Genomic DNA, 21,268 nt, shown 5'->3' on the forward strand with positions numbered 1-21,268 from the left:
GTTGGCCATTCCTACCAGGGAGAAGTGAGGGTAAGTGGCTGTCCCGGGCAAGGAGGTAAGAAATACCAGTCTCCAAACATCCATGTGTATATCAAGTGGTGTGGAGTTTCCTTTCAGGGAGAAGAACTGTGGTGGACCTTACTTGTCATGGGGAGAGTGTGAAAAGCAGAGGCAAGACAAAGCAGCATGGACTTGCCAGCTGCTCAATCCATAAACGACTCCAATGAGAAGACGCTGTTATTTCAAGGAAAAACAAACATAAAACAAACAGTCACTTCAAGTCAGCAGAACACAGACACGGAGGTAAGCATTGAAGTTTCCCTGGTTGTCAAATGAATCTCATGCTAAAGCAAGACTTACAGACCAAATAAATAAGTCACACATTGCATATCTCCAGAGGGAAGAAGACCAGAGGGCTGTTGTGCTCTTGTAGGGATTAATGCAAATGCAACTAGCTGAACCAGGCATCTCAGTTGGGAAGGATAAAAGCACATTTCTTTAACATGCAAGTGGAAATGAATAGATCCTGTTATACTTTCAGATGAGAGAAATGCAGCTGATTTGAACTTTGAGAGTGAAAAACTTCAGGAAGTTCCGAGAAGATCTGAGATATCTACAGGAAGGAAACCACTGAAACTCATCACTGCTGCCAAGAGGTAAGGAACTCACCTCATAATGGAGAAATTAATGGATCTGGTTTCCCTTCAGGTGAAAGAAATGCAGCTGATCTGATCTCCGAGGGGTTGAGGACTATAAGCAGTCATATTACATAAGAATACAGGAACACATGTTCCCAGACCTGCAGAGAGGGAAAAAAGTTGCCTTCCTTGACTAGAATGGGAAGACAATCCCTTATCACCATCAAGTTTCAAACCCAGAATGCAGGAGACCGTCACTGACAGTGGTGAGCGCTTAGGATTTTCTTATTGCCAAATGGAGCAGATCATGATGCATCGAGTACATTTATGGGCCTGTAAAACTGATAATAAGCAAACAAGTTACCTGTCAAATGCTGATCTCTACAGCCAAAGCTGTGCTCTGCAGGAACTAGTTTGTGAAGCTGATTTCTCTTTTCAGGAGAAGAGTTACAGACGCTCAGGATTTGAGCACAAAGGAATAGGAATGGAGCTGAACAGATCCAACACCTGAAAGGACAATTGGATCTCATAAGATATGAAACCATGAAAAAGACCCTTCATTCAATAAAGCAACAGAATTGGCTCTGAGGAGAGGTAAGAAGCATTTGGTAAGTCGACCAAATGAGCATACAATCAACTCTACAAAGTTGCTAACTTATGTTGTGTCAAAGAGTTTGTTACAGCTGATCACAAATCTCAGGATCTAAGAGGAGCTGATGGGCATGGCTGACCTCAGGGGATTCATCTTTATCAGGAGATTAAGAACCTGCTTGTCACTTCTGAGTGACATTAGTGGCTTTGGTTAGACTTTCAGGTGAAGGAAACACAGCCAGTGTGGTCAGTATTCAAAAATAATGTTCAAAAGTTGCCTGGGGTCACCTCTTGGGCTAAGGGGAGCAGCTGGTTCCATCTGCTGGGATGGAAGCAAAGAAGAAAGCACTGGCCACTGGTTAGTACTGGGACACAGACAATCCCCTGGAGGGGCCTGGGACAGGGTATGTAACCACAGTGACCAGGGGTCCTTTCCCCACTGTGGTCCTGGCTCGCATGCACAGGGTGAAACTGATCGCCATGTTTGGGGTCAGGAAGGAATTTTCCTCCAGGGCAGATTGGCCAGAGACCCTGGAGGTTTTTTGCCTTCCTCTGGGGCATGGAGCAGGGACTAGCCCTTTGGGCCATTTAGAAACTGACAATAAAATCTATTAGAGAGAACTTGTCGCCCTTCGTTTTTTGCATTTTCTATAAACCTGTCCTGTGCCCCTCTGCCAGGCCCCTGCTCTCAGCCAGGCAGCAGGGCAGAGTCCCTCCGTGGTGCACTGCTCCTCCCCCTCAGAGCCAGCCTGGCCCAGCCCCATGTCACTCTTTCACCCCAGCAGGATCCCAGCACAGGGGAGACCAGCCTGCCATCCCAGAGAGGACACAGCCGTGTGCATGGCCCCCGCGGGATGGGGAGGGTAAATGGCCATGTGCACCGGTCGAGGGGAAAGCAGGAAGTGCAACGGCACTGTTACCACGTTCCTCTCCCAGGATGCCCCGAGGGGCCAGGGCAAGGCCTTTGCTCGGCCACATCCAAACGCTCTGCCCCGCTGCTGTGGTCATAAGAGCCCCTCTGGCCAAGCCACTGATGAGCGGCTCTGAAAGGGGTGGTCAATGACCCCAAAGCAGCTCTTCCATTGGCAAGGTGGAGCCACCGCTTCCTGAGCACCCTAGCAGGAAATAATAGTCCCCCAGGGCTGGTTCAGCTCAGGGAGCCATCGGGCATCCACAAACCTCTTGCCTTCAGCCAGCCCTTTCCCAGGAGCTGGGGGCCGGAAGCTTCTGTCCTCTGCAGTCTGCTCCAGCTGTGCTGTCTTCTCCTTTAAGCCCCCCTCCAAGTCTGGCACCTCTCAGAGCCATGCTGGGTTGGACCACACAAGCTCATTCCCCCCGTATTGCCCAGCGTGGGGTCTGTAGATCTCCTTGCAGGCATTCTGGGAAATCAGAACTCCATCATCTGCCCCAGGGGGACTGGGAGCACGACCCGGGGACACGGGACAGGGTCAGTTAGTATTAGTAGCACATGGCTGGCGGGGATGGAGAAGGGAGAGGGGCCAGAAACACGTTACTTCAGTTGTGCACTTCTGTTTAACCTCCAGTTCCTGCTGCCTGCCTATCACCCCCCCCTGCGTCCACTTCCTGCCCCCCCAATCAGCTTTGCAGCCGCACGCTGAACCCAAACCACAGGGCAACAGACAAAACGTTGTTGTGGGGCCTGAAACCTCTATAAACCCGTCTACTGAAAGCCATTGGGGCCCGATTCTCCCCGCAGGGAGACAGCGTCTCCAAGGTGAAGTCAATAGGAGTGACTCGTACCTTGGGAAGGCGGTTGGGGGGAGAATGCGATATCCTGGGCTAAGATACCATGGGAATTGTAGGCGTGGCTCACAAACTGCAGTGCAGGAGGGGACCTAACAGTAGAGAAGAGCAAAATGGGGGCAGGCCGTGGTCTTGGTTTTCAGCTTCTATTTGGCAAAATGAACCCAAACCCAGGGTGAGGGGAAGAAGGTCAGATCAGGGTTTTATTTTATTGTAACCCCCCAGAGATCATGGAGTGATGGAGTGATGGTTCTGGCCTGTCTCAGCCTGGCCTTAACACGGCACCATGGTCTGTACACGCCCTGCCTAGGAGGAGCTGGCTGCAGGGCTATAAACCCAAGAGTTAAAATCCTAGAGCCCAACATGTGACACATTCTGCACGTTGGTGATCACAGCCCCACCGACAACACAAAGAGCTGCTCCCTCCCTTCATGGAGAAGGGCAGAGCTTAACTGTGCATCCGGCTGCCACACACACTGCAGCCCCAAGCGTTAGCCAGGGTCAAACACCCCAAGACACAAAGCAGAGAGGGGCTGACGGCACAAAGGCACAGGGCAGACACAGAGGCTGGACACCTGCAGCTCCATATTGGTTTCAGAGGGAGATGCAGGAGCTCAGCATGTGGCCAGGGACAGAGACACATGAGTGGGGAGAGTGAGGAAGACCCTGGCAGGGGAGGGGAGATCGGATTGAAGTCAGCGTCTGTCACAGCCTAGGGCTACAGGAGACTCCGTCCAGAGGACGCAATGGGAACCGTCGCACGGCCGGGCTTCTCCCCAGCTTGCCAAGGGCTCACTGCCACACCCAGGCTCTGATGCAGTTTAGTCCCAAAGTGGAACAAATCAAGACAGTTTCTCAGCCCACTTTCTGCATCTCCAGGGACTCTGGCAGATGCTTCCTGCCATTTCCTACCTCAGTCTCCCTCAGCCAGTTCCTCCTCACAGCCCCTCCCTCTCAGGAATGCCCTCTGCCCTTTAAAGGCCCAGGTGCTGCCTTGCCCCCTTCACTGGCCCAACAGGGTGCAGGACCTACTTCAGTTCCAGGTGCCAGCCACCGACTGACATACCCCCCTTCAGGAAAACCTGCCTTTTCCCTTACTTGTGAGGCCCCCTCTGGGCTGCTCTCCCCGCAACGCAGAACAGAGTCCATAGAGAGTCACATGTAGCCGTATTCCCCAAGTTTCCCACGCTCCTTAACGCCAGTCTTCCTCTCAGTCACAGTCTATAGAGTTTCATCTTCTCCAGGGTTTCGAGGTCTCTGCACGCAGTGTCTCCAGCTCTGCCTCAAGCTCCTGACCATCAGGATCAGGCCACCCCTCTCCTCCCCGCTGGTGTGAAGTCCTGCAGACAGCTGCTCCTTCTGTTGCTGAACCATCGATACCTCCATCCTGCAGCCTCCTGGGGCACCTCCTGTCCTCAGTACGGAAACCATAAAATGGGTGTCCCATTTCCGCGTCTGCAAAGGATCACTGCTTTCACCTTGGCCCTGGAGGCTCCACCTGGGTCCCCATGCCCCCCACCCCTCCCACACACACACAGAGCCCTGAGCTCGGCCTGGGTCAGGGAACCCCTTTTCATGAACCCTAAAACTTCAAAAGTATGAAGCAGCGTCCTCTGGAGACAGGACAGAGCTGGTTTTTCAGAGAAATGATTTTGGGAAATTCAGCCTAGAGCCCTTTTTACTGGGCCATCACTGCTCCTTCCTGAATTAGCACAGGGAAAGCCCATCACTTCTCTGCCTCTCCCCCCACAAGGGGCACCACCAGCCCTGGCTAAAAATGTCATTTGTGCTGCCGAGTCCTCCAGGGTCTCCCCTCCACAGCCTGCTTGTGGCTACAGCTCCCCTGCTGCATGGGCTGTGTCAGCACTCCCTTCCCCCGCTTCAGGAGAGAGTCACTCCCCAAAGATGGTACAGGGACACATTGACCCCTCCTAGGGTTCAAACCCACAGCTGGAGGATGGTACCTAACCATGTGAGGGGGTAATACACAACTTGTCTGTATCAGTGTATAAAAGAGGGGTTACGGAAGGAACATCTGGCCAAGGGGGCATTGGAAAGTCCCACTGCTGACTGAGCTGGTCCCTTCTCATGGGTGTCCGTGTCCCAGTGTCCACGCAGAGTCTATGGGGTGCGAGTACAAGTGCTTTGTTGACAACGGTGGCAAAGGCGCTTAGCCAGCTTTGAACGAGTCTGTGGTCTTTTGGGCAGTTTGACTGAGGTCTGCTGGGCCAGCTACCTGGCCAGAGCCAGGACAACATATAGGCCCACACAGCCAACAATGCTGGGGGCTCTGATAAAAGGACACCTGATCATGGAAGGCTGGAGTGATGGGTCTGGTATCAGCCCATCTCCAGCTAACACTGAAAGCCCTGCCTGGATTCCCCGGTACAGAAGGTGCTGGCTGTCAGTCCCAGGGTGGGTCTGCAGCGATCGGCCTAGACCCCAAGATGGAGGGCACAGCACGGTGCCATGAGATGCAGCCAACAGGGTTAGTCCTGAGAGGGGCTGATCACCTGCAGCTCCCACTGGTTCCCGAGGGAGATGCAGGAACTCAGCCCTGCTCAGCATTGGCCCATTCTGATGGAAGTGGAACATTCCACCGTAGGGGTGGTGACCGAGACAAACCCAGAGGTGGAGACAGGCAGGGGAAGGGAATTATGACGTAAGCTTTCATAGGTGAGGGCTGCGTAAGTCCCACTCCATCCAAGTCACAGGGAAACTCTTGACCCTGAAACTCACTGTCACAGACAGAGCCCCAGCTGGTGATTCTAGATCTAAAGTGTAATTTGACTCATTTGAGAGTTCAGAGCCAGCCAGAGCCTTCCCCCTACAGCTCCCCTGGTGGGATGTGGACCAGGTCACTTTGCCCAGACGAGGAGGTGGTTAGAATGACTTGCGACTGTTGTGATGCAGTGATTGTTGGGTCGGCCACCAGGGGCTGCAGCATTTCACACCAGGATTACGCCCAGAACACATGGCTGCTGCCTGTGTGTCTGAGTACAGGGACCAGGGTGATGGAGTAGGAACTTCTCGGACCAACCTGCTTCCATTGCTAAAGAAGGGAACGTGACTAAGGAAGCCACTTATACCTACTACACTGGTAAGAAAACAGCTGACTGTAAGGAGAGAAAAAGGATAAACCCATACAGCCATTCATCCCACAGAAGGTGTGCATTTATACTCACCGTTACAAAACGAATTTAGTGAGAAATCATTGACATTTGTTGCCTGACAAAAATAATCTGTCAAACATTGATCTTTGCAGCAGGTCATATTTTGAGAGGCAAGGATGACAGATGGCTGTAGGATACAGGAAGGAATTAGCAGATCCATCCTTTTAAGGAGGTAAGAAATACAATACGCCATTGCCCAAACAAACAGTCAATGGTTCTGGTCATACTTTCAGGTGGAAGAAATGTAACAGATGAAATCGTCACCTCTCGAAAGAGCACAAGAAGTTGCTGTCCTGAATAAAGCAATAAAAAAGTGGGAGTTACCTGTTCAGAGGTAAGGAAAGTGGGTAATTCTAACCAATGATCATGACATCTGCTCCTTTCCCCTTCCGTTCCGACAAGGATGTATCACAGAAAAAGTACAACTAAACAGAGTGTGAGGATGAGCATTTAAGCTGCTCTTCCATTTGCAGAGATGAGTTGTCCAGCTGATTCTCTTTCTGCAGAATGCATCATTGTTGCTTATTTATCAAATGTGAAGAAGAAGTCAGTGGAATTGATCATTTCTATCAAGAGGTAAGGAACGCACCTCCTCTCAGCACAGGGGCAGGAATAACCGGCTCTATTTCTATTTTCAGGTGAATGAAGGTCTGATCATTAAGGGGGGAGGAGAGAAGACAAGAGGTTGCTGAATTTAACAGACAGGTAACGATATCTGGCCAGGGGGAAGAAAAGCATCTTTTACTTCTAGCTCAGAAAGAGGAAAGCAGCCCATTATATGCTTCAAGTTGTAACCAGTGTAGCTGGCTGTACATCTAAGAATCAAAGCCTTGTGGTGGAACATCACTGACAAGTAGGTGAGTCTCCAAACATCCATGTGTATATCAAGTGGTGTGGAGTTTCCTTTCAGGGAGAAGAACTGTGGTGGACCTTACTTGTCATGGGGAGAGTGTGAAAAGCAGAGGCAAGACAAAGCAACCTGGACTTGCCAGCTGCTGAATCCATGGAGGACTCCAATGAGAAGACGCTGTAATTTCAAGGAACAACAAACAGAAAACAGTCACTTCAAATAGATCAGGTAGTTGCAAATCTGAATAGGAAGCAAGTCAGCGGAACACAGACATGGAGGTAAGCACTGACGTTTCCCTGATTGTCAAATGAAACTCATGCTAAAGCAACACTTACAGACCAAATAAATAGGTCACACGTCGCACATCTCCAGAGGGAAGACGACCAGGGGGCTGTTGTGCTCTTGTAGGGATTAATGGAAATGCAACTAGCTGAACCGGGCATGTCAGTTGGGAAGGAAAAAATCACATTTCTTTAACAATGAGGTGGAAATGAATAGATCCTGTTATACTCTCAGATGAGAGAAACGCAGAAGCTTTGAACTTTGAGGGTGTGAAAACTTCAGGAAGTTGCGAGAAGATCTGAGATATCTGCAGGAAGGAAAAGAGTGAAACTCATCACTGCTGCCAAGAGGTAAGGAACTCACCTCATAATGGAGAAATTAATGGATCTGGTTTCCCTTCAGGTGAAAGAAATGCAGCTGATCTGATCTCCCAGGGGTTGAGGACTATAAGCAGTCATGTTACTGAAGAATACAGGAACACATGTTCCCAGACCGGCAGAGGGAAAAAAGTTGCCTTCCTTGACTAGAATGGGAAGACAATCCCTTATCACCGTCACGTTACAAACCCACAATGCAGGAGACCGTCACTGACAGAGGTGAGCGCTTAGGATTCCCTTATTGCCAAATGGAGCAGATCATGACACATCGTGTATATTTATGGGCCTGTAAATCTGATAATAAGCAAACAAGTGACCTGTCAAATGATGGTCTCTGCAGCCACAGCTGTGCTCTGCAGGAACTGGTTTGTGAAGCTGATTTGTCTTTTCAGGAGAAGAGTTACAGACGCTCAGGATTTGAGCACAAAGGAATAGGAATGGAGCTGAACAGATCCAAAACCTGAAAGGACAATTGGATCTCATAAGATATGAGACCATGAAAAAGACCCTTCATTCAATAAAGCAACAGAATTGGCTCTGAGGAGAGGTAAGAAGCATTTGGTAAGTCTACCAAATGAGCATACAATCAACTCTACAAAATTACTAACTTATGTTGTGTCAAAGAGTTTGTTACAGGTGATCACACATCTCAGGATCTGAGAGGAGCTGAGGGGCATGGCTGACCTCAGGGGATTCATCTTTATCAGGAGATTAAGAACCTGCTTGTCAGTGGCTTTGGTTAGACTTTCAGATGAAGGAAACACAGCCAGTGTGGTCAGTAGTCAAGAAATAATGTTCAAAAGATGCCTGGGGTCACCTGTTGGGCTAAGGGGAGCAGCTGGTCCCATCTGCTGGGGTGGAAGCAAAGAAGAAAGAACTGGCCACTGGTTAGTACTGGGACAGAGACAATCCCCTGGAGGGGCGTGGGACAGGGTGTGCAACCACAGTGCCCAGTGGGTCCTTTCCCCACTGTGGTCCTGGCTCGCATGCACAGGGTGAAACTGATCGCCATGTTTGGGGTCAGGAAGGAATTTTCCTCCAGGGCAGATTGGCCAGAGACCCTGGAGGTTTTTCGCCTTCCTCTGGGGCATGGAGCAGGGACCAGCCCTTTGGGCCATTTAGAAACTGACAATAAAATCCATTCGAGAGATCTTGCCTCCCTTCGTTTTTTGCATTTTCTATAAACCCATCCTGTGCCCCTCTGCCAGGCCCCTGCTCCCAGCCACACAGCAGAGCAGAGTCCCTCCATGGTGCACTGCTTCTCCCCATCAGAACCAGCATGGCCCCCCATGTCGCTCTTCCACCCCAGCAGGGCCCCATCACAGGGGAGAGCAGCCTGCCATCCGAGAGAGGGAACAGCCATGTGCACAGCCCCCCCAGGGATAGGGAGGGGAAATGGACAGGTGCACCGGTCGAGGGGAAAGCAGGAAGTACAGCAGCACTGTTACCACGTTCCTCTCCCAGGATGCCCCAAGGGGCCAGGGCAAGGCCTTTGGTCTGCCACAGCCAAGTGCTCTGCCCTCCTGCTGTGGTCGTAAGAGCCCCTCTGGCCAAGCCACTGATGAGCGGCTCTGAAAGGGGTGGTCAATGACCGCAAAGCAGTTCTTCCATTGGCATGGTGGGACCACGCTTCCTGAGCATCCGAACGGGGCCCACAGGCTAGCCGCAAATAATAGTCCCCCAGGGCTGGTTCAACTCAGGGAGCCATCGGGCATCCACGAAGCTCTTGCCGTCAGCCAGCCCTTTCCCAGGATCTGGGGGCTGGAAGCCTCTGTCCTCTGCAGTCTGCTCCAGCTCTGCTGTCTTCTCCTTTAACCCCTCTCCAAGTCTGGCACCTCTCAGGGCAGTGCTGGCCCACACGAGCTCATTCCCCGTGTATTGCCCAGCGTGGGGTCTGTAGATCTCCTTGCAGGCATTCTGGGAAATCAGAACTTCATCATCTGCCCCAGGGGGACTGGGAGTACGACCCGGGGACACGGGACAGGGTCAGTTAGTATTAGTAGCACATGGCTGGCGGGGATGGAGAAGGGAGAGGGGCCAGCAACACGTTACTTCAGTTCTGCACTTCTGTTTAACGTCCAGTTCCTGCTGCCGGCCTATCACCCCCCCTGCGTCCACGTCCTGCCCCCCCAATCAGCTTCGCAGCCGCACGCTGAGCCCAAACCACAGGGCAATGCCCAAAACGTTGTTGTGGGGCCTGAATCCTCTATAAACCCATCTACTGAAAGCCATTGGGGCCCGATTCTCCCTGCAGGGAGACAGCGTCTCCAAGGTGAAGTCAATAGGAGTGACTCGTACCTTGGGAAGGCGGTTGCGGGGAGAATGCGATATCCTGGGCTAAGATACCATGGGAATTGGGAACCTAACAGTAGAGGAGAGCAAAATGGGGTCAGGCCGTGGTCTTGGTTTTCCGCTTCTATTTGGCAAAATGAACCCAAACCTAGGGTGAGGGGAAGAAAGTCAGATCAGGGTTTTATTTTATTGTAACCCTCCAGAGATCATGGAGCGGTGGAGTGATGGTTCCGGCCCGTCTCAGCCTGGCCCTCTCACGGCACCATGGTCTGTACACGCCCTGCTGAGGAGGAGCTGGCTGCAGGGCTATAAAACCACCAGTTAAAACCCCAGAGCCCAGCGCGTGACACATTCTGCGCGTTGGTGATCACAGCCCCACTGACAACACAAAGAGCTGCTTCCTCCCTTCATGGAGAAGGGCAGAGCTTAACTGTGCATCCGGCTGCCACACACACTGCAGCCCCAAGCGTTAGCCAGGGTCAAACACCCCAAGACACAGAGCAGAGAGGGGCTGAGGGCACAAAGGCACAGGGCAGACACAGAGGCTGGACACCTGCAGCTCCATATTGGTTTCAGAGGGAGATGCAGGAGCTCAGCGTGTGGCCAGGGACAGAGACACATGAGTAGAGAGAGTGATGGAGACCCCAGCAGGGGAGGGGAGATCGGATTGAAGGCAGCGTCTGTCACAGCCTAGGGCTACAGGAGACTCCTTCCAGAGGACGCAATGGGAACCATCCCACGGCCAGGCTTCTCCCCAGCTTGCCAAGGGCTCACTACCACACCCAGGCTCTGACACAGTTTAGTCCCAAACTGGAACAAATCAAGACAGTTTCTCAGCTCACTTTCTGCATCTCCGGGGACTCTGGCAGATGCTTCCTGCCATTTCCTACCTCAGTCTCCCTCAGCCAGTTCCTCCTCACAGCCCCTCCCTCTTGGGAATGCCCTCTGCCCTTTATAGGCCCAGGTGCTGCCTTGCCCCCTTCATTAACACTCCTTAACGCCAGTCTTCGTCTCAGTCAGTCTATAGAGTTTCATCTTCTCCAGTGTTTCGAGGTCTCTGCACGCAGTGTCTTCAGCTCTGCCACAAGCTCCTGACCATCAGGATCAGGCCACCCCGCTCCTCCCCCGTGGCCTGATGTCCTGCACACAGCTGCTCCTTCTGTCGCTGAACCATCCGTACCTCCATCCTGCAGCCTCCAGTCCTCCTGGGGCACCTCCCGCCCTCACTACGGGAACTATAAAGCGGGTGTCCCATTTCCCCTTCTGCAAAGGATCACTGCTTTCGCCTTGGCTCTGGAGGCTCCACCTGGGTCCCCATGCCCCCCCGCACCCCTCCCCCCACACAGAGCCCTGAGCTCTGCCTGGGTCCGGGAACCCCTTTTCATGAACCCAAAAAACTTCAAAAGTATTAAGCAGTGTCCTGTGGAGACAGGACAGAGTTGATTTTTCAGAGACATGATTTTGGGAAATTCAGCAAAGATCCCTTTTTATTGGGCAGTCACTGCTCCTTCCTGAGTTAGCACAGGGAAGGCCCATCACTTCTCTGCCTCTCCCCCCACAAGAGGCACCACCAGGCGTGGCTACAAATGCCATTTGTGCTGCCGAGTCCTCCAGGGTCTCCCCTCCACAGCCTGCTTGTTGCTACAGCTCCCCTGCTGCATGGGCTGTGTCAGCACTCCCTTCCCCAGTATTAGGATATAGATATTCAGGCCTGTCTGTAAAGGCCTATACTCTAAGAATTTAGGTGTATTCTTATCACTTGGCTAGTTAGAGAGGTACAAAAGAGAAACAAAATCACTGTCTGCCGGTGTAAGGGCCTTTTCTTACTGTGACAGTCTGAGGCCCTGTGCTTAGGCTAAGGCCTTTGGCTAAGCAGCAGAGGCAGCCATAAGCTAGGAAGTGACCGGTCACCTCCTCCCATTCCAAACTTGTCACATTGAAAGAAGGTGCTATTGGGCTGTTAGGAATACAATCCTGTCCTGATCATGCCTATCACCTCCAGAGAAAGGGAAGTGCCTAGAAAATGTAAAGAAAACAGCATCCTGTCTGGCAAGAACTCACTTATCAATACTGGGATGTGAAATCCTCACTTCTGTATTGTTTTGTCATTATAGTTCCCACTTTTCTATTGTTTTATCTCTATAATCTCTGTCTGGTTCTGTGATTGTTCCTGTCTGCTGTATAATTAATTTTGCTTGGTGTAAACTAATTAAGGTGGTGGGATATAATTGGTTACATAATCATGTTACAATATGTGAGGATTGGTTAGTTAAATTTCAGGAAAATGATTGGTTAAGGTATAGCTAAGCAGAACTCAAGTTTTACTATATAATCTATAGTCAATGAGGAAGTGAGTGGGCGTGGGTGGGAGGGGATGGGTGTGTGGGTAGGGGAGATGGGAACAGGGAATGGGGGTAAGGAAATTGGAACCATGTTTTGCTAAAGGGGGAAATGGGAACAGGGAATGGGGGTTAGGAAATTGGAATCATGTTTTGCTAAGGGCAGGAATGGGAACAGGGACACAGGTGTAAGGCTCTGTGGTGTCAGAGCTGGGAAGGAGGATACTAAGGAAGGAAACTGGAATCATGCTTGCTGGAAGTTCACCCCAATAAACATCGAATTGTTTGCGCCTTTGGACTTGGGGTATTGTTGCTCTCTGTTCATGCGAGAAGGACCAGGGAAGTAAGTGGGTGAAGGAATAAGCCCCCTAACACCCAGCTTCAGGAGAGTCACTCCCCAAAGATGGTACAGGGACACACTGACCCGTCCTAGGGTTCAACCCACAGCTACAGGATAGCAAGTAACGTTAGGGGGCTTATTCCTTCACCCACTTACTTCCCTGGTCCTTCTTGCATGACCAGAGAGCAACAATTCCCCAAGTCCAACGGTGCAAACAATTCGATGTTTATTGGGGTGAACTTCCAGCAAGCATGATTCCAGTTTCCTTCCTTAGTGTCCCCCTTCCCAGCTCTGACACCACGGAGCCTTACACCTGTGTCCCTGTTCCCATTCCTGCCCTTAGCCAAACATGATTCCAGTTTCCCCATCCCCATTCCCTGTTCCCATTTCCCCTCCCCACACCCCCCACCCCACTTCCTGATTGACTGCAGACTATATAGTAAAACGTGAGTTCCGCTTAGCTATACCTTAACCAATCATTTTCCTGAAATTTAACTAACCAATCCTAACATATTGTAACATGACTATGTAACCAATTATATCCCACCACCTTAATTAGTTTACACCCAGGAAAATTAATTATACAGCAGACAGAAACAATCACAGAACCAGACAGAGATTATACAGACAGACAAAAGTGACAGGTTTCAGAGTAGCAGCCGTGTTAGTCTGTATTCACAAAAAGAAAAGTGGGAACTATAATGACAAAACAGTACAGAAGTGAGGATTTCACATCCCAGCTATTGATAAGTGAGTTCTTGCCAGACAGGATGCTATCAAACTAAGTTTCCTTTTACATCTTCTAGGCACTTCCCTTTCTCTGGAGGTGATAAGAATACAATCCTGTCGTGATAGTGCCTCAGGGTATGTCTACACTATGGAATAAGGTCGGTTTTTTAGAAATCGGTTTTATATATTCGAGTGTGTGTGTCCCCACAGAAAATGCTCTAAGTGCGTTAAGTGCATTAACTCGGCGGAGTGCTTCCACAGTACTGAGGCTAGAGTCGACTTCCGGAGTGTTGCACTGGGGGTAGCTATCCCACAGTTCCCGCAGTCTCTGCTGCCCATTGGAATTCTGGGTTGAGATCCCAATGCCTGATGGGGCTAAAACATTGTCGCGCGTAGTTCTGGGTACATATCGTCAGGCCCTCCTTCCCTCCCTCCCTCCGTGAAAGCAAGGGCAGACAATCGTTTCGCGCCTTTTTTCCTGAGTTACCTGTGCAGACGCCATACCACGGCAAGCATGGAGCCCGCTCAGGTAACCGTCACCGTATGTCTCCTGGGTGCTGGCAGACGCGGTACGGCATTGCTACACAGCAGCAGCAACCCATTGCCTTGTGGCAGCAGACGGTGCAATACGACTGGTAGCCGACATCGTCGTGTCCGAGGTGCTCCTGGCCACGTCGGCTGGGAGCGCCTGGGCAGACATGGGCGCAGGGACTAAATTTGGAGTGACTTGACCAGGTCATTCTCTTTAGTCCTGCAGTCAGTCCTATTGAACCGTCTTATGGTGAGCAGGCAGGCGATATGGATTGCTAGCAGTCCTATTGCATCATCTTCTGGCGGGCAGGCAAGAGATGAGGATGGCTAGCAGTCCTACTGCACCATCTTCTGCCGAGCAGCCATGAGATGTGGATGGCATGCAGTCCTTCTGCACCGTCTGCTGCCAGCCAAAGATGTAAAAGATAGATGGAGTGGATCAAAACAAGAAATAGACCAGATTTGTTTTGTACTCATTTGCCTCCTCCCCCGTCTAGGGGACTCATTCCTCTAGGTCACACTGCAGTCACTCACAGAGAAAGTGCAGCGAGGTAAATCTAGCCATGTATCAATCAGAGGCCAGACTAACCTCCTTGATCTAATAAGAACAATAACTTAGGTGCACCATTTCTTATTGGAACCCTCCGTGAAGTCCTGCCTGAAATACTCCTTGATGTAAAGCCACCCCCTTTGTTGATTTTAGCTCCCTGAAGCCAACCCTGTAAGCCGTGTCGTCAGTCGCCCCTCCCTCCGTCAGAGCAACAGTAGACAATCGTTCCGCGCCTTTTTTCTGTGCGGACGCCATGCCAAGGCAAGCATGGAGGCCGCTCAGCTCACTTTGGCAATTAGGCGCACATTAAACACCACACGCATTATCCAGCAGTATATGCAGCACCAGAACCTGGCAAAGCGCTACCGGGCGAGGAGGCGACGTCAGCGCGGTCACGTGAGTGATCAGGACATGGACACAGATTTCTCTGAAAGCATGGGCCCTGCCAATGCATGCATCATGGTGCTAATGGGGCAGGTTCATGCTGTGGAACGCCGATTCTGGGCTCGGGAAACAAGCACAGACTGGTGGGACCGCATAGTGTTGCAGTTGGGAATCAATTTGGAGTGGGTAAATCTACTGTGGGGGCTGCTGTGATGCAAGTAGCCCACGCAATCAGAGATCTGCTGATATCAAGGGTAGTGACCCTGGGAAATGTGCAGGTCATAGTGGATGGCTTTGCTGCAATGGGATTCCCTAACTGTGGTGGGGCCATAGACGGAACCCATATCCCTATCTTGGCACCAGAGCACCAAGCTGCCGAGTACATAAACTGCAAGGGGTACTTTTCAGTAGTGCTGCAAGCTCTGGTGGATCACAAGGGACGTTTCACCAACATCAACGTGGGATGGCCGGGAAAGGTACACGACGCTTGCATCTTCAGGAACTCTGGTCTGTTTCAAAAGCTGCAGGAAGGGACTTTATTCCCACACCAGAAAATAACTGTTGGGGATGTTGAAATGCCTATATGTATCCTTGGGGACCCAGCCTACCCCTTAATGCCATGGCTCATGAAGCCGTACACAGGCAGCCTGGACAGTGGTCAGGAGCTGTTCAACTACAGGCTGAGCAAGTGCAGAATGGTGGTAGAATGTGCATTTGGACGTTTAAAGGCGCGCTGGCGCAGTTTACTGACTCACTTAGACCTCAGCGAAACCAATATTCTCACTGTTATTACTGCTTGCTGTGTGCTCCACAATATCTGTGAGAGTAAGGGGGAGACGTTTATGGAGGGGTGGGAGGGTGAGGCAAATCGCCTGGCTGCTGGTTACGCGCAGCCGGACACCAGGGTGGTTAGAAGAGCACAGGAGGGCGTGGTACGCATCAGAGAAGCTTTGAAAACCAGTTTCATGACTGGCCAGGCTACGGTGCGAAAGTTCTGTTTGTTTCTCCCTGATGAAACCCCCCGCCCCTTGGTTCACTCTACTTCCCTGTAAGCTAACCACCCTCCCCTCCTCCCTTCGATCACCGATTGCAGAGGCAATAAAGTCATTGTTGCTTCTCACATTCATGCATTCTTTATTCATTCATCACACAAATAGGGGGATGACTACCAAGGTAGCCCAGGAAGGGTGGTGGAGGAGGGAAGGAAAATGCCACACAGCACTTTAAAAGTTTACAACTTTAAAATTTATTGAATGCCAGCCTTCTTTTTTTTGGGCAATCCTCTGTGGCGGAGTGGCTGGTTGGCCGGTGGCCCCCCCACCGCGTTCTTGGGCGTCTGGGTGTGGAGGCTATGGAACTTGGGGAGGAGGGCGGTTGGTTACACAGGGACTGTAGTGGCAGTCTGTGCTCCAGCTGCCTTTGCTGCAGCTCAACCATACACTGGAGCATACTGGTTTGGTCCTCCAGCAGCCTCAGCATTGAATCCTGCCTCCTCTCATCATGCTGCCGCCACATTTGAGCTTCAGCCCTGTCTTCAGCCCGCCACTTACTCTCTTCAGCCCGCCAGCTCTCCTCCCGGTCATTTTGTGCTTTCCTGCACTCTGACATTATTTGCCTCCACGCATTCGTCTGTGCTCTGTCAGTGTGGGAGGACAGCATGAGCTCGGAGAACATTTCATCTCGAGTGCGTTTTTTTTTCTTTCTAATCTTCACTAGCCTCTGGGAAGGAGAAGATCCTGTGATCATTGAAACACATGTAGCTGGTGGAGAAAAAAAAAGGGACAGCGGTATTTAAAAAGACACATTTTATAAAACAGTGGCTACACTCTTTCAGGGTAAACCTTGCTGTTAACATTACATACATAGCACATGTGCTTTCGTTACAAGGTCGCATTTTGCCTCCCCCCACCGCGTGGCTACCCCCTCAACCCTCCCCCCTCCCCGTGGCTAACAGCGGGGAACATTTCTGTTTAGCCGCAGGCAAACAGCCCAGCAGGAACGGGCTCCTCTGAGTGTCCCCTGAAGAAAAGCACTCTATTTCAACTAGGTGACCATGAATTATATCTCACTCTCCTGAGGATAACACAGAGAGATAAAGAACGGATGTTGTTTGAACGCCAGCAAACATACACTGCAATGCTTTGTTGTACAATGATTCCCGAGTTCGTGTTACTGGCCTGGAGTGGTAAAGTGTCCTACCATGAAGGATGCAAAGGCTTTGGGAGTACACCCAGGAGAGCCGCAAATGCCAGGGCAAAGTAATCCTTTCACATGCTTGCTTTTAAACCATGTATAGTATTTTAAAAGGTACACTCACCGGAGGTCCCTTCTCCGCCTGCCGGGTCCAGGAAGCAGCCTCAGGTGGGTTCAGGGGGTACTGGCTCCAGGTCCAGGGTGAGAAACATTTCCTGGCTGTCGGGAAAACCGGTTTCTCCGCTTGCTTGCTGTGAGCTATCTTCTTCGTCCCCAAAACCTGCTTCCGTGTTGCCTCCATCTCCATTGAAGGAGTCAAACAACACGGCTGCGGTAGTGGTGGCTGAACCCCCTAAAATGGCATGCAGCTCATCATAGAAGCGGCGTGTTTGGGGCTCTGACCCGGAGCGGCCGTTCGCCTCTCTGGTTTTCTGGTAGGCTTGCCTCAGCTCCTTAAGTTTCACGCGGCACTGCTTCGGGTCCCTGTTATGGCCTCTGTCCTTCATGCCCTGGGAGATTTTGACAAAGGTTTTGGCATTTCGAAAACTGGAACGGAGTTCTGATAGCACGGATTCCTCTCCCCATACAGCGATCAGATCCCGTACCTCCCGTTCGGTCCATGCTGGAGCTCTTTTGCGATTCTGGGACTGCATCATGGTCACCTCTGCTGATGAGCTCTGCATGGTCACCTGCAGCTTGCCACGCTGGCCAAACAGGAAATGAGATTCAAAAGTTCGCGGTTCTTTTCCCATCTACCTGGCCGGTGCATCTGAGTTGAGAGTGCTGTCCAGAGCGGTCACAATGGAGCACTCTGGGATAGCTCCCGGAGGCCAAAACCATCGAATTGTGTCCACAGAACCCCAAATTTGAGCCAGCAAGGCTGATTTAAGCCCTAATCCACTTGTCAGGGGTGGAGTAAAGAAATCGATTTTAAGAGCCCTTTAAGTCGAAATAAAGGGCTTCATCATGTGGACGGGTGCAGGTTTCCATCGATTTAACGCTGCTAAATTCGACCTAAAGTCCTAGTGTAGACCAGGGCTCAGAGCCCAGTAGCACCTTCTTTCAATGGGACTAGTTTGGAATGGGAGGAGGTGACCGGTCGCTTCCCAGCTTATGGCCGCCTCTGCTGCTTAGCCAAAGGCCTTAGCCTAAGAACAGGGCCTCAGACTGTCACGGTAAGAGAAGGTCCTTACACCGGCAAACAGTGATTTTGATTCTTTTACATCTCTATAACTAGCCAAGTGATAAGAATACACCTAAATTCTCAAAATACAGGCCTTTGCAGACAGGCCTGAATATCTATATCCTAACACTCCACCCCTTTTTTTTCTTTTTCTTTTGGGATCCTCCTGCCTAGGTATCCCTGGAAAAGCATAGGACATATGGCGACACACTTCCTGATAGGGCCAGGCATCAAGGTGGAAGGTGTCGATATTCCATTTCTCCCACTGCCCCTTGTGTAGTCTAGTGCCCTGCACCTTCTCTCGTACGGGCATACCACACCTATTCCAATTAGTGTTCCAGACTTCCCATTACAGTGGGCCCGAGAAGGTTGAGTCCGGGTTGTCTAGTACACTGTAGGGTTTGGAGGGCTTACTACATTACTTAGAGATTATCTCCATATGCAACGTAACACAAGTACGGTTAACAATACAAAATCCACAGCAACATCGAGTCCTGACCACTGCAGTATGGTCCAACATCCGAGACACCCCCAAAACACTGCCTCTCCTCCTTCGACGGGGTCACGATCTGATGTGTCCAGTTGCTGGCAGTTGCAACAAGCTGCCCCTGCAGGTTTTGCTTGCTTTTGTCCATATCATAAGTCCATTGAATGTTCACAGAGAAATGGGATATTGTCCAAACCAGCTTGACCACTTGGTATGGAATCAGGCAGTAGGCCCTGGTTTGATTATTCACAGCAATAAGACTCACAGATCCATTTGTGCACCAAAGTCCAGATAGCAGCATGCAGATGTGTGTAGTTTGATTATAGGCTGGTGTAATTGTGCCCACAGTAATATGTACATTCCCAGCAAAACACCTTATACACAGTACACCCAACTGTCCACCCCTTGCATAGACCATTGATCCTGCTCCTCCATAGTCACAGGAGAGGGGCACATCCAAACATCTTCTGTTGATTTCCACTATTTTACACACCCCTCCATTGATTCCCAGTGAGCTCCTCCCCTTCTCATTATTTCCATAGGGCTTGTGGGGGCCACCTTAGCTGCCATTCCATTTCCAGGTACCACGGTAGCTATTACACAGGTGCTGGCCTCCTAGTGGAGCATTTTGCATTCCCATACACATCTTCCCCCCCAAGGTCAGGCTTTTGAAGCCATCCCCCACCCGTGTCATGAGGTTTTCTGTTCATTAAAACACAACAATGCTAGCAACAAGACAAACACAAAACACAGATCCATGGTATTGTGGGTTATTTTTCCCACTGGCGCCAGCTTGCTTGTAGTGTCTGAAAAACAAAAGAAACAATGTCCACCCCCTTGTTGGGGACAGATTATTGCTTAATAATAAATAATAATAATACCACTTTCTTTTACACATTTCCTTGCTAATTGCAGGAAAAACTGAAGAATTACCTCCAGGCTGTCCTTATTTTGTTCTATAGTCAAGCTAGTGAATTACCCCACTCACTGGTCATTTATGAAATTCATGAGGTGGTGTGCCTCAGTTTCCCCTCTTGTACAACAGACCAAGTTTGCAATAGTTTCTCTGCTGTACCAAGCTTTAAGTTTATTCTCAGGTAATAGCTGAGACACAGCTTCAGATTTTAGTACTGCTCGTGCGCGCACACACACACACACACACACAAAGTTAACCTGTCCCCCTTATTTTCAGGCTTGACTTGTTTTTTCACCTCCCTTTCTTTGGAGGGCCATAATCTGAGTCTTCTAGTAGCCTGTTTGCTGATCAGATGTATTCATTATTTGCAGCTCCTTTGTGCCCATCAGCTAGGTAATTTGCATTTACACAGAGGCTTACTAGCTTGCTTCTGGATCCAAAGCTGTTAGCAGCTCAGACACTGTCTTAAAAGGGAAACATTTTACTTCCACCAGAGTTCTGATTACTTTCCACTTTCATCTCCTGCTCCAAAACACACACAGATCTGAAAAAGAAAGCACAACCTATTGTGGACCCTTTTGGAGTCCTAATAGGATTTTAATTAAGTACCATGTTTTATTTGCATTTCTTTTACCCCTTCTCCAATATACATTGCACACGTCCTGGGAAAATGCACATTCCTTCCATACAGTTTAACCTCCATAACATTATATTAGCCATATTAATTTTACACAAGGTGTAACTGCCTCCCCCAGGCCCACAGAGTTTTCATGCACACCCACCAAAGCAACAATCTGATCCCCCAGAGCCACCCCAAGGCTCAGTGTTCCCATCATTCCTCCCCTTTTCCTTTTCTTTTACCAGTGCAAACACACAAAATTCTCTTTTACCTAACATCCCTTGCACTGTGATTACTCTTTTACACAACTGTACCCCGATTACACTTCCATCTTGTACAACGAGACACAACCAGGGGCAGCCAATTTAAGTTCCAATAGAAACCCCTTACATCCTTTAATGATTTTGATTACATTACCCAATAGTCAAATAATTTTGATCAGATTCTCTCTCTGCCTGCAGCAGTCCCTTATAGACCATTTCTGTAGGAAAAGGGCCCATTTTCCCTCAGAAGAGCTGTAGAGGCTTCTGGGGACAGAAGCCTAGTGGTGGTAGTAGCCACTCGACCTGACCCCCTTGGATAATTTAATTGCCAAGCTTCCATCCAATGTGACTGCACAGAGTTGCACATACAGTTACCTTTATATAACTGGGTTTTATCATTAAACAAAAACTTCCTTCTTGACATCTCACATAAGTATCCAAAGTACCCTCCATTAAAACATCAGAAAAACAAATGAGTTTGGAAAGGCAGGTTGCACTTTGAAACTTCCCCCCCCCCCCTTCTTTCTCTCCACTCCCCCAGGACCAAGTCCCAGCTCCAGTCTCTAAAGGTCGTCTGTTAACTCTGCTTTTGACTAGAAACCCTTTTGGGCCACATCATCTTCCACTACCCCTAACTAATTTACAACCCTTCAGCAGCCCTTGCTGAAGCAGTACCAAACTTGAAAGATTCCTAGCAGCTTCCCATAATGCTGCCCTTACTTCAACCCTCTCACAAGCAGACTGAAGTGCCTCCTTTCCCTGGAAGG

The 21,268-nt window shown here is 50.2% G+C and overlaps 1 long non-coding RNA gene across 1 annotated transcript; it reads right to left on the reverse strand.

The window, feature by feature from the left end:
- Window positions 1-15,964: 15,964 nt before the first annotated feature.
- LOC141996775 (uncharacterized) lies at window positions 15,965-20,925 on the reverse strand. The gene is made up of 3 exons (XR_012641610.1): window positions 20,040-20,925; window positions 17,158-19,509; window positions 15,965-16,600 (listed from the first exon to the last, which is right to left on the reverse strand). It is a non-coding gene; the product is annotated as an uncharacterized LOC141996775 (long non-coding RNA).
- Between the last annotated feature and the right edge of the window lie 343 nt (window positions 20,926-21,268).

The sequence above is a fragment of the Natator depressus genome, chromosome 12, assembly GCF_965152275.1.
Source record: "Natator depressus isolate rNatDep1 chromosome 12, rNatDep2.hap1, whole genome shotgun sequence".
Taxonomy (NCBI): domain Eukaryota; kingdom Metazoa; phylum Chordata; order Testudines; family Cheloniidae; genus Natator; species Natator depressus.